Source organism: Hemiscyllium ocellatum, chromosome 14 (assembly GCF_020745735.1).
Source record: "Hemiscyllium ocellatum isolate sHemOce1 chromosome 14, sHemOce1.pat.X.cur, whole genome shotgun sequence".
In the NCBI taxonomy this organism is placed as follows: domain Eukaryota; kingdom Metazoa; phylum Chordata; class Chondrichthyes; order Orectolobiformes; family Hemiscylliidae; genus Hemiscyllium; species Hemiscyllium ocellatum.
The window spans coordinates 14,968,284-14,980,274 of NC_083414.1; positions in this window are offsets into that span (position 1 = coordinate 14,968,284).

The following is an 11,991-nucleotide window of genomic DNA, read 5'->3' on the forward strand; positions in this document are numbered from 1 at the left end:
GCTGTGCTGAGGGAGGAAATTCCTTGAAATACATCCAGAGCAGTTATTTGGGTGGAACTAAGAAAGGGATGATAACCTTATTGGGATTGTATTATAGACCCCCTAATAGTCAGAGGGAAATTGAGAAACAAACTTGTAAGGAGATCTCAGCTATCTGTAAGAATAATAGGGCGGTTATGGTTGGGGATTTTAACTTTCCAAACATCGACTGGGACTGCCATAGTGTTAAGGGTTTAGATGGAGAAGAATTTGTTTCGTGTGTACAAGAAAATATTCAGATTCAGTATGTGGATGTTCCTACTAGGGAAGGTACAAAGCTTGACCTACTCTTGGGAAATAAGGCAGGGCAGGTGATTGAGGTATCAGTGGGGGAGCACTTTGGGGCCAGCGACCATAATTCTATTAGATTTAAAATAGTAATGGAAAAGGATAGACCAGATCTAAAAGTTGAAGTTCTAAATTGGAGAAAGGCCAATTTCGACAGAATTAGGCAAGAGCTTTTGAAAGCTGATTGGGGGCAGATGTTCGCATGAAAAGGGACGGCTGGAAAATGGGAAGCCTTCAGAAATGAGATAACAAGACTCCAGAGAAAGTATATTCCTGTCAGGGTGAAAGGAAAGGCTGGTAGGTATAGGGAATGCTGGATGGCTAAAGAAGTTAAGGGTTTGGTTAAGAAAATGAAGAAAGCACATGTCAGGTATAGACAGGATAGATTGAGTGAACCCTTAGAAGAGTATAAAGAAAGTAGGAGTATACTTAAGAGGGAAATCAGGAGGGCAAAAAGGGGACACGAAATAGCTTTGGCAAATAGAATTAAGGAAAATCCAAAGGGTTTTTACAAATACATTAAAGGATAACTAGGAAGAGAATAGGGCGCCTCAAAGATCAGCAAGGCAACCTTTGTGTGGAGTTGCAGGAGATGGGGCAGATACTAAACAAGTATTTTGCATCAATATTACCTGTAGAAATGGATATGGAAGATATAGAAATTAGCGAAATAGATGGTGACACCTTGCAAAATGGCCATATTACAGAGAGGAGGAAGTGCTAGATGTCTCGAAATGGGGAAAGGTGGATAAATCCCCAGGACCTGATCAGGTGCACCCTAGAACTCTGTGGGAAGCTAGGGAAGTGATTGCTGGGCCTCTTGCTGAGATATTTGCATCATCGATAGTCACAGGTGAAATGCCAGAAGACTGGAGGTTGGCTAACGTGGTGCCACTGTTTAAGAAGGGTAGTAATGAGAAGACAGGGAAGTATAGACCAGTGACCCTGATGTCGGTGATGGACAAGTTGTTGGAGGGAATCCTGAGGGACAGGATGTACATGTATTTGGAAAGGCAAGGACTGATTAGGATAGTCAACATGGTTTTGTGTGTGGGAAATCATGTCTCACAAACTTGTTTGAGTTTTTTGAAGAAGTAACAAAGAGGATTGAAGAGGACAGAATGGAAGATGTGATCTATATGGACTTCAGTAATGTGTTTGACAAAGTTCCCTATGGGAGACTGGTTAGCAAGGTTAGATCTCACAGAATAAAGGGAGAACTAGCCATTTGGATACAGAACTGGCTCAAAGGTAGAAGGCAGGGTGGTTGTGGAGGGTTATTTTTCAGACTGGAGGCCTGTGACCAGTGGAGTGCCACAAGGATCGGTGCTGTGTCCTCAACTTTTTATTATTTACATAAATGATTTGGATGCAAGCATAAGAGGTACAGTTAGTAATTTTGCAGATGACACCAAAATTGGAAGTGTAGTGGACAGTGAAGAAGCTTACCTCAGATTACAATAGGGTCTGGACCAGATGGACCGATAGGCCAATGGGCAGATGGAATTTAATTCAGATAAATGTGAGGTGCTGCATTTTGGGAAAGCAAATCTTAGCAGGACTTATAAACTTAATGGTAATGTCTTAGGGAGTGTTGCTGAACAGAGACCTTGGCATTCAGGTTCATAGCTCCTTGAAAGTGGAGTCACCGGTAGATAGGATAGTGAAGAAGGCGTTTGGTATGCTTTCTTTTATTGTTCAGAGTATTGAGTACAGGTGTTGGGAGGTCATGTTGTGGCTGTACAGGACATTGGTTAGGCCACTGTTGGAATATTGCGTGCAATTCTGGTCTCCTTCGTATCAGAAAGATGTGAAACTTGAAAGGGTTTAGAAAATACTTACAAGGATGTTGCCAAGGTTGGAGGATTTGAGCTATAGGGAGAATAGGGAGAGGCTGAACAGGCTGGGGCTGTTGTCCCTGGTGCATTAGAGGCTGAGGGGTGACCTTATAGAGGTTTACAAAATTATGAGGAGCATGGATAGGATAAATAGACAAAGTCTTTTCTCTGGGGTGGGGAGTCCAGAACTAGAGGGCATAGGTTTAGGGTGAGAGGGGAAGGATATAAAAGAGACCTAAGGGGCAATTTTTTCACGCAGAGGGTGGTACATGTATGGAATGAGCTGCCAGAGGGTGTGGTGGAGGCTGGTACAATTGCAACATTTAAGAGGCATTTGGATGGGTATATGAATAGGAAGAGTTTGGAGGGATATGGGCTGGGCGCTGGCAGGTGGGACTAGATTGGGTTGGGATATCTGGTTGGTATGGACGGATTGGGCCGAAGGGTCTGTTTTCATGTTGTACATCTCTGTGACTCTATGACTGCAGATGTTGGAAGCCAGAGTCAATAGATGTGAAGGTGAAAAATCACAGTAGGTCAGACAGCATCCAAGTAAGAGGAAAATTAACATTTCCGACCTGACGGAAGGTTTCAGCCTGCCTTTTCTGCTGCTCGGATGCTGTCTGACCTGCTGTCCTTTTCCAGCTTCATTTCTATTGACAAGAGCAGTAATGTTCCAGACAATAATTATTCCTAAGCCAATCAATAAAAAACGTAGAGTGTCTATTCATGACCAAGTTTAAAAAAAGAGGCATGCATTTGTCAAAGCTTTACATCTTACACTCATCTTTTGCAAGAATACAAATTCAAGGAGATAAAAGCTAATACTGCATGAGAGGAGTGTGCTGATTGGTTGGCAAAGTGGATTCTGATTGTTGGCACCAATACCACAGAGAATGCACCCATTAATGTTGATTGACAGTTAACTATCAGACTTTGCTAAATTTTATACTGGACACTTTAACTCTGGGTCTGGGCACTGCTCTAAGAAATTGACAGGGAATGGCTGTCACCACACGTTGCTAATTTGAAACAGGTGCTGTGTATGTAAATGTTTGTGCTGTCTGCAATATGTATACTTGTATGTTAATATACGTAACTCCTGGTGTGCACAAGTGAGCCACATTACAAGCCTGACAATGTAATTCCTTGAAATGTGAGGGAATGCATTTTGGTAGAAATAACATGGAGAGTCAATGCAAGCTCAATGATCCAACACTGCGGGGAGTTCAGGTGCAGAGGGATCTTGGGGTTCATGTGCATTATTCTATGAGTGTGGCCAGACAAGTTGAAACAGTTATTAAGGAGGATTATAGGATCCTTGCATTTAAAAATAGAGGCAGAGAATATAAAAGCAAGGCAATGATGCTATATCTCTACAAATTATTGGTCAGACCACATTTGAAGGACTGTGTTCAGTTCTGAGCACCTTATTGAAAGAAGGATGTTAGATCATTGTAGACCATGCAAAGAAGATGTACTAAAATGATATCAGGATTGAGGGACTTTAGCTGGAAGGAAAGGTTAGAAGAATTGAGCTTATTCCCTTTGAAGCAGAGAAGATTAAGAAGTGTCCTTATTGTGATGTTCAAAATTATGAACAATTCTGACAGGGTAAAAAAGGCTATCAGTAACTAGGGGTCACAATTTCATGATTGTCAGCAAGAGAGCTAGGAGATAGAGATGAGGAGAAGCCTCTTTTCTGAGACAGTTGTTAGGTTCTGGAATGTGCTGCCTGGGAGAGCCGTGGAACTTTTCATAGGCGTTTTCAAAAGCTAGATGTATATTTGAAAGGGATGAATTTAAAGGGCTATGGAGATGGGGCTGAAGAATGAGACAAGTTGGTTAGCTCTTTCGGGAGCTGGTACAGACACGATGGGTTGAATGGCCACCTCCTATACTGCAAATGTCTATGACTCTAAAACGGTATCTCACCACTATCTTCTCACCGGCAATTAGGGATGTGTAATAAATATCAGCCGAGCCAACAGAGCCCACATCCTATGAATGCATAAAACTAAAATATGAATCACAGCGGTTTTGTCAGTGGGCAAAAATTAATAAATTGAACTTAGAGAATTATAATATTTCTCCTATTTGCTTCTTGGAATTTAGAGGAATGTGAGGTGATCTAATTGAGACATTAGATTCAGTAAATGTATGGCTAAGAACTAAGCCTCATGAGAAAATGACCCAGTCTCATGCATACATCAGGTTACTGTAGAAAACAGGAAGCAAGATGCAAGATGGGCGGTACGGTGGCACGGTGGTTAGCACTGCTGCCTCATAGCGCCAGAGACCCGGGTTCAATTCCCACCTCAGGCGACTGACTCCCCGTGTCTGTGTGGGTTTCCTCCGGGTGCTCCAGTTTCCTCCCACAGTCCAAAAATGTGCAGGTTAGGTGAATTGGCCATGCTGACTTGCCCGTAGTGTAAGGTGAAAGGGTAAATGTAGGGGAATGGGTCTGGGTGGGTTGCACTTCGGCGGGTTGGTGTGGACTTGTTGGGTCAAAGGGCCTGTTTCCACACTGTAAGTAATTGAACAAAGCCAGACTGCTGACTCAGCAAATTCCTTTGGGTGAAGGGGCATTTGACCTTTATGTTTGCAAGAGTTACTAAGTTAAGGGCAGATAAAGGAGCAATGGAACAGATGTGTCCTGTTTACTCAACGCTGGATGGATGATCTCAGGGTCATGGGGTTCGTGGACAAGAGAAAGTTATCCAACGTTCTGGAAGATTGAAAGAAATATATAAAAGAAGGAACATCGAGGACATTGGTAATGACCACCCTGGGACAACTATCGCGGGAGGAAGACACTAAGTTCAGAACTCAGAGAAGGCTTTAACCCATTGGAGTAAATCTTGCCAGGCCACCTCACATTGGCGATATCTAAGACCAAGTGTATCTTGTGATTTAGTGTGCTGTGTGAGAAGCTAGAATGGTGAGTTAAATGCAAGTTATTCAATTAAATGAATTGCGCACCTGTACATTTTAAGTGATTCAAGTACTAATAAATACAGGGCGGCCCCCATATCTGTGGAATCATTTTCCGTGGTTTCAGTTAACTGTGGATTACCACGTCATGAACATATTATAGGGAACCAGCGACTAGGAAGCTGCTGGGAAGGTATATTGTCCATTGAAATGAATGGGGTCACTCCCTTCCACAGTGTCAGGCTTCTGATGTAGGACCTGGAATGTATCCCCTGCGGGTACAGGGGGACTACTGTACTGAGTTGTATGAGGCTTTAGTCTGAGTGTCAGTTTGTCTACCACGTCAGTTGAAAACCCTATAGAGTAAAAAATTCTAATGGGGATTGACAGGGTGGATGACTCCCCTCCTGGGATAATCTAGATAAAAGAGCTTCCATATAAGATGGAGTGGGGAGAAATTTAACAAACGATCAGTAACTGTGGAACTCATTTCCGCAGTGATCAGGAGAGGCTTTGTCATTAAATATATTCAATTTAAGTTCAAACCTGGGTTAAACAGATTTCTTTTACTGGAGAGGGAAGCAGAGGTACAATCGGCTTAACCATGATGTTATTGAAAGGCAGAGCAGGCTGGAGGGCCAACTGGCCTGCTCTCGGCTTATTTTATAATCCCACGTTTCTGATAAGCACCTAACAGCACTAATAAATGACTTTAACTTGGAAAGAGTATGTAAATGTATGTATGTTGTTGTTACTCCTTCAAATCTTGGTGATATTCTGCCCTGGGGTCTGGTCCTTCACTTAAATGTCTCCAAGATTAAACAGTCTAGCAAATAGGAATAAAATGTTCTGGGATTCTGCTAAATGGCTCACTCTACAGTAATATAATGTCTTTCTTGAAATGCTGAGTGAATTCTAACATGCTATAAGATTGTAATAATAGGAACTCAGCTAGACTATTTGGCTCATTAATCTGTTCTGCCATTCCATCGTGGCTGATATATTTCTCATCCCCATTCTCCTGCCTTCTCCCTGTAATCCTTGGTCCTCCTACTATTCAAGAACTTATCTATCTCTGTCTTAAATACACTCATTGACTTGGCCTCCACAGCCTTCTGTGGCAATGGGTTCCACAGCGTGACCACCCTCTGGCTGAAGAAATTCCTCCTCCTTTCAGTCCTAAAGGGGCGTCCCTAAACTTTGAGGCTATGCCCTGAGGGCCGTGTCTCTCTTACCAGTGGAAACATCTTCTCCATAACCACTCTATCCAGGCATCTCAGTATTCTCTAAGTTTCAATCAGAAACTCATCCTACTAAACTCCATCGAGTAGAGATCCAGAGTCCTCATCTATTCCTCATATGACAAACTCTTCATCCTCGGGATTATTATTGTGAACTTCCTGTGGACCCCCTCAAAGTCCAGCATATCCTTGCTTAGATAGGGGACCCAAAACTGCTCATAGTATTCCAAAAGAGGCTATATACAGCCTCAGCAGTATATTCTACAAAATGCCTACATTTGCATTTTGCCTTTCTCAGTGTGAACTGAACCTGGATGTTAACCTTAGGAGAATCCTAAATTAGGACTCCCTTTGCGCTTCAGATTTTCCCCATTTAGAAAATAGTCTATGTCTCTGTAGCTAACTTTTCTTTATATGAGTAACATGGGCAAAAGCAAAAATCTGATAAAACCCAGCTGAAGTTGTGCATAATCTGGATTAGTGGTGCTGGAAAAGCACAGCAGTTCAGACAGCATCCGAGGAGCGGTAAAATCAAAGTTTCGGGCAAAAGCCCTTCACCTGGAATATCTGATGAAGGGCTTTTGCCCGAAACTTTGATTTTACCGCTCCTCGGATGCTGCCTGAACTGCTGTGCTTTTCCAGCACCACTAATCCAGAATCTGGTTTCCAGCATCTGCAGTCATTGTTTTTACCTGACATTGTGCATAGTCTGGTGCCTGGAGGATAATGCATTTATGTTTTGAAATTTTACGAAATTTTCTAGGTGAACAAGACCCACGGCAAGGATTGCTACCACAGATGATTTTCATGTTACCCTGGACAATCAATTTAATGCTGTGGCTCACATACCTCCTACGGTCAACTCATCACTATTCCCATCAACTAATGACCTATTATTTTTGCTGTCGCAAATTTCTTTAAAATGACAAAGATTGGCTCTGTTTGTTTCCATTGCCTCAACAGCATCCAGATTCTGTTAGTCAGAAAATACTAGCTTTTTATGTGCACAGTTCCTTTGGATCATTCCTTGATTACTTGCTTTAACATTGTACAGAAAAGCAACATATGGAGCATATAACAGGCTCTAAAAGCCTTTAAATAAACTAACAGATTGCCTATCACGTTACTTCTGACAAATTGATGATGAGCTGTCAACAACAGGAGCTTTATCTCATACACGAAGAGATCAATTATTTTACTGCCAAGGTGTAACTGTCTTTCCCGTTACAATTGCAAAGTCTAATTGGTTTTCAGAACATCCTAAAGTGCTTCACAGCCAACATGATGAATAGTCACTACTTTGTCGACAACGTAGCAACCAATTTCTGCATATCAGGGTCCAATAAACAGCAGTGATAAATGACCAGGCACTCAGTTTGTCATTGGCATTGGTTGATGGAGAAATGGTGGCCTGTGCCCCAGGGGAGAATTCAACTGCCCACCTGTCAATAAAGAGGAAAGAAAGATAAGTAATACTTGAAAATGATGCAAACCGCTCTGACTGATATTATATGCCTGAAAATGATGCGTGATGAGAATGTTTGTTTCCCAGCATTATTGTTTGATTTTCCTGATATAATCTTTATCCGCCATGAGATCATTTACGTCCAAATGAACCATCTTCAATTTAATGTCTCACCCACAAAACAGCACCTTCCAGACATGATCTCAGAATAAAAGGGTGCTGATTTAAAACTGAGATGACAAGGAATTTCTTCTCTCAGAGAGTTGAGTCTTTGGAACTCTTTGCCACAGAGAGCTGTGGGGACAGAGAGTATATTTAAGGCTGAGATAGATAGATTCTTCGCCTGTAAGGGAATCAAGGGTTAAAGACACGGGTGTGGACATGAGGACTGTCAGAACAGCCATGATCTTATTAAATGACAGAGCAGCCTCATGGGGTCACATGGTCTACTCCTGTTCCTATTCCTTATGAAAGTGTCAGCCCTACATAATGTGCTCAAGTCTCTGAAGTAGGGCTTCCAGCCTCAGAAATCAGATAATGAGCAAATATGACAGCAAAGTGAATTTCTAACAGGCTACTAGGCACAGTGTATTGTTATGAAGATATGGGTGAACTATACCTTGTAAAAGAGTTAAAAGCCAGCAGTGACAGCACCAAGTGTTCCCAATAAGACACCATGTAACATGTGCTCCAGCTACTGGAGTAGCTGGTTGCCTGGAAATGACAAAAAAAACAGACTCAAATTCAGCCAATCAGTTTAAGTTATTCCCTGAAAAAAAAACAATTTCCAATCAAATTTGAATTGAGTATATTAACAATCTTAAAAGCCAATGACACAATCTGATGCTCTGGGATATTAAGACCAGGGAAAAATTGAACAGTTAGGAGGAAAACTGCCAAACTCAGCAACTGCCTGAAAAACTGCTCTCTTAAAAGGTACCTTTTTAATCAGTAACCTGTGATGCAGAAATTCCTAAGAAGTAGAAAAGAAGGCACAAGAAGATCCAAAAAGCTGCTTAGTTTTGAGATAAGAAGTGTTACTTTGTAAATCTTAATTGGGAGTTTTATCGGGCTAGTATTATACAAGGGAAGGTAACAAATAGGTTAGAGGAAGGAGTTGTACAATGTTGTTAGTTAATTATTCTCTTTTATACTTTAAGAAATAAAGTTGCTAATTTTTACTTTAAATAGTTCTTGGACACTCGACGTTTTACAGATTATTGCACGGGATAAATATTTTCTGTGTTGCTGATTTTAAATTAAGCAGGAGAGTTTACCCTGTATCCTAACAGTATACATAGATAAAGTTACAACATGAAAGTAGTTTCTTCTACCTCTGCCAGTTATATGCAATTAGAAATTCCTTATGTCACTGTGAAGCATCTTAGGAATGTTTGCCCACACCGAAAATACTATAACAAATGGAAAGGCAGAAAGCTACATTTTAAATGGGTAGGTAAATAGATAGATTATAGAATTTCATTTACAGGCCTCTATTAACTAAATTCCATGTTCAGTATATTAATGTCCATTTCTGAATTTTAAACGTATAGATTTTATATTGTATATGTTGTATTGTTATACACTAATATATATCCAATTCATCTCGACATAAAGGCTTTCCATGGATGAAATGACCACCTTTTATGTTTTTATAATCTGTCAAAGAGGAGGAAGCTAATGAAGGGGAGTGAGACATTAGCACCCTCGATTGTAAGACTTTAGTATTGCAATACACCACAGGGGCCGATATTACAGGAAACTGTAGATCTCCAATAAAACACACATTGACAGCACAGTCAAGAGCACATCAAATCTCAGAACTTCAGCAGGCTGCAAAAATGTCAGACCAACCAATAACATGCAAAATGTTCACTCATAAGAATATCAAAAATAGGTCCAAGTGAAGACCATTTAACTATTTTAAGATGACAGCTGATCTTAGACTATCTGGATATCCCTTGTTCCCTGGCACCTAAAAGTCTTACTGACCTCTGTCTCAAAACCATTCAATGACTAATGATCTACAGTCCTCAGAGTAGGGGATTCCAAGCATTCACTCCCTTTTGAGTGAAGAAATGCCTCATTTCAATCCTGACGGATTAACTTGCAGATGAACAACTTCATACTTCTCTCCATCATTATGAATCTACCTGCCATGGTCTTGTCCACTCTTACAACCCCTTGGAATCCCCTTTGCATCTTCCTTGTATCCTCATCACAATTATATATTTACAACAGACTTGGACATATTTGTTATGGTAACTTTGAATAGTCAACCACAGGAGTCTTGAATACATGTATTTGATCATACATACAAAATTACGCAGGGAGAGTGTATCTTAGGGTTTGTTGCAAAACTCAGGACATATAAGAAAGGACATTATATATAAATATTTTGCCAAATGGGCATCTCATTATCTAAGTTCCAATCTTGCTTCATAAAACAGATGTTCATTTGAGAGCATGGGCTAATGTTGTTAATGTCTTCTTCTTCACCCAGTCTTTTTATTCTGACAAAGGTTTTGCCTCCATCCCTTATCAGTGTCCATCATCTCCCTGTCTCTGAACTTCTCTCTAAGGCTTCACTACAATACTTTGGTAGCACTAATTGTTATTTATAGGCTCCTGCTGATACTATCCTCAAGGTTACATTAGGTTCATCGAGTACAAGATTTGTGAATTACCTGCTCATTTCATTTTCTCTGATTAACCTTTACAGCTTAACTGCTTCTAACACCTTAGACTCAGTCCCTTCATCTTCAAGATTGATAAAGATTTTAAATAGAGTTTCTGGGCAGAGGAGATGACCTGGGGGGTGCAGTGAGAGAGGGACTCACTGAAATCCTTGTAGAGGGAGGAAGAGAGCTTCTTCAAGGAAGGAGTCCTCTTACAAAGATTTTAAATAACTGACATACAGGCATTAACCTTTGCAGTACCCCACTAGTTACATCCTGACAACCCCATAGTAACCCATTTATTCTTATTTCCTATTTACTGTCTATTAATGAATCCTCTACACAAGTTAATGTATTAATCCCACTCTAACTGACCTGAATTTGATATAATAACCTCTTTGAGTAGCAGCTTTTCAAATGTCTTTTCAGGCCCGAACGCGAAACACCCAAAGATTCCCCTTTCTATCCTGTTAGTTAGCCTGATTATCTCATGACCAAGAAAAGTTTAAGTCAAGATGTATCAGAACATTGAAGAATGAAAAGAGATACTAGCAACTTCACCTCCTAATGCACACAGCAAGCAGAACTTGATATTTTTCAACCATTAATAACATTCCCAGTGTTTGTGTCAAAGTCGGCCCATGTGTTCAGTGCAGCAAACACACTCAAAACTTTTCATTTACTTCCACAGAAATGCCTTCAGGTACGGTTATATGACGCTGATTTTACAATATCCCCAATATGGAAGGATACTCTGCAACCAGTGATGTGACGTATAAAAAAAATGCAGTGTCACAACATCAGCCAACATGGATACCATTTGGAACCAACGTTAAGGTACTGCTGCAACTGAAATCAGCATTCGGTATATCTAATCTGCTCCCAGCTCCTGTTCAGTTTATCTTCGACTTTTTGAATGTAATGAGCTCTTGTAAACAATAGGGAAGCAGCGAAATCTCATTCAGTTTATCTTTTCTACACTTTCTTTTCTGTTTTTTTATTCACTTGTGAAACGCGAACATCACTGGCTGGGCCCAGCATGTATCACCCGTCCCTGGTTGCCCTTGAGAAGATGGTGGTGAGCTGCCTTCTAGAACCTCTGAAGTCCATGTGCTGTAGATTGATCTGCAATTCCATTTGGGAGGGAATTCCAGAATTTTGACCCAGCAACAGTGAAGGAACATTAGTACATTTCCAAGTCAGGATGGTGATTGGCTTAAAAGGGAACTTGCTGGTGGTTGTGTTCCCATGTATCTGCTGCTCATGTCCTTCCAGGTGGAAGTATTCATGGGTTTGGAAGGTGTTGTCTAAAGATTTTTGATGAATTTCTGCAGTGCATCTTGTAGATAATACACACTGTTGTGACTGAGCATCGATGGTGGGGAGAGTGGATGCTTGTAGATGTGGGCCAATCAAGCTGCCAGCTTTCTTCTGGATGGTGTCAAACCTCCTGCTCGTTGTTGGAGCTGGAGCCATCCAGGCAAGTAGGGAGTAGTCTATCACACTCC